We start from the raw sequence: 1,979 nt of genomic DNA, 5'->3' as shown, positions 1-1,979 counted from the left end.
ATGCATTACTCATTTAGTTTAAGGAGGTATTTAGTTGCAAGAGAAAGAATGGGGATTTTTTAGTAGATAGTCCTGGGATCAAAATCTGACTTTGTCACTCACTAGAGTAATTTTGGACGAGCCAACAGTTTGTGGATAATCGAATCTGCTCTGGAGTATATCGTGTGGGTAACTAAGGAACTGTGTTGTTCCAATTCTTATGAAGCATTTGATGATTCTCTTGCCTTTCCTCTCTTTGAAATGCTCCACCTTTAGCAAAAGATGTTAGTTGCCCAGTTTTTAATGAGTAGTAAAAAATTGTTTAATTTTTTTTCTGCATTTTGAAATTATTTATAATCAGCTGTGCCCTGTTCTAAGCTTGCTGAATATAACAAGGTTTTGTTTTATGTTTTTGACATATACATAAGAAAGCACAATTGGAAGTAGAGGGAGATCTGTTTTTGTCCTGATAACCAGATTATTATAGGAATTTAGAATTAGACAAAGGTGTAAGGAAGAAGAAAATTTTCATAACTCCAGTCCTTTAGGGACGCCACTGCTATCTTTTTGGTATATTTTACCTTTAACTTTTAATAGTTTACTTATATAATTGAACCTGTAATGTATTTGATATGCATTTGTTACCCTACATTTCGGGGTAACTTTGAATTATGAGGATTTTCCTATGTCATTATACACTATGAAAAACACAATGCTTCATTATAGAGAAGTAGTACAATTAGGTAAATATTTCCTTGTCAATGGTACTGCACCAAGTTCCACTTCTTTATTACAAATAACACTATATAAATACCTTGTTAAAAGATATCCAGATTGTTGTTGGATTGCTTCCTGAGAATTAGATACCTAATCATACATTAATAGGTCAAAGTTTATATGTTTTTTAAGGTACTTGATAAATATCACCTGAGTACATCAGCCTGAGTATTATAATTTTTTAAAAATATTTACTTTTAAGGAATAAAATAATATATACCAGCTTTTACTTGTTTCAATAATAATGAGATTAAGGATTTTAAAAATGTTTGGTGGCCATTTGAATTTCTTCTTTGGCAAATTGCTTGTGTAGCTGCTACATCGATGTTCATAGCAGCACAATTCACAATAGCTAGACTGTGGAACCAACCTAGATGCCCTTCAATGGATGAATGGATAAAAAAAATGTGGCATTTATACACAATGGAGTATTACTCTGCATTAAAAAATGACAAAATCATAGAATTTACAGGGAAATGGATGGCATTAGAGCAGATTATGCTAAGTGAAGCTAGCCAATCCCTAAAAAACAAATGCCAAATGTCTTCTTTGATATAAGGAGAGTAACTAAGAACAGAGTAGGGTCGAAGAGCATGAAAGAAGATTAACCTTAAACAGGGATGAGAGGTGGGAGGGAAAGGGAGAGAGAAGGGAAAATGCATGGAAATGGAAGGAGACCCTCAGAGTTATACAAAAGTACATACAAGAGGAAGTGAGGGGAAGGGGAAAAATAATATAAGGGGGACAAACGAATGTCAGTAGAGGGAGCAGAGAGAGAAGAGGGGAGGGGAGGGGAGGGGAGGGGAGGGGGGATAGTAGAGGATAGGAAAGGCAGCAGAATACAACAGACACTAGTATGGCAATATGTAAATCAATGGATGTGTAACTGATGTGATTCTGCAATCTGTATATGGGGTAAAAATGGGAGCTCATAACCCACTTGAATCAAATTGTGAAATATGATATATCAAGAACTATGTAATGTTTTGAACAGCCAACAATAAAAAATTAAAAAAAAAACAAATTGCTTGTGTAGGAGAAATATTTTTCATTTTCTTTCAGTGACTATTTCTTGAGCAATTTCCATTATTCATACATTTGAACAATAGGTGTTAGGTGCATAAAGATGCATAAAATATAATCCCCATCTTCAAGGAATTCTAAATATAAAAAGAAGAGGGGGAAATACAGTGTTATAAGGTATGCAATAGAAATGTGGGAAT

This window comes from Marmota monax, unplaced genomic scaffold, assembly GCF_021218885.2.
Source record: "Marmota monax isolate L192 unplaced genomic scaffold, Marmota_monax_Labrador192_F-V1.1 WCK01_AAM20220418_F8-fsc00074, whole genome shotgun sequence".
Taxonomy (NCBI): domain Eukaryota; kingdom Metazoa; phylum Chordata; class Mammalia; order Rodentia; family Sciuridae; genus Marmota; species Marmota monax.
This window is presented reverse-complemented; position numbering follows the sequence as displayed.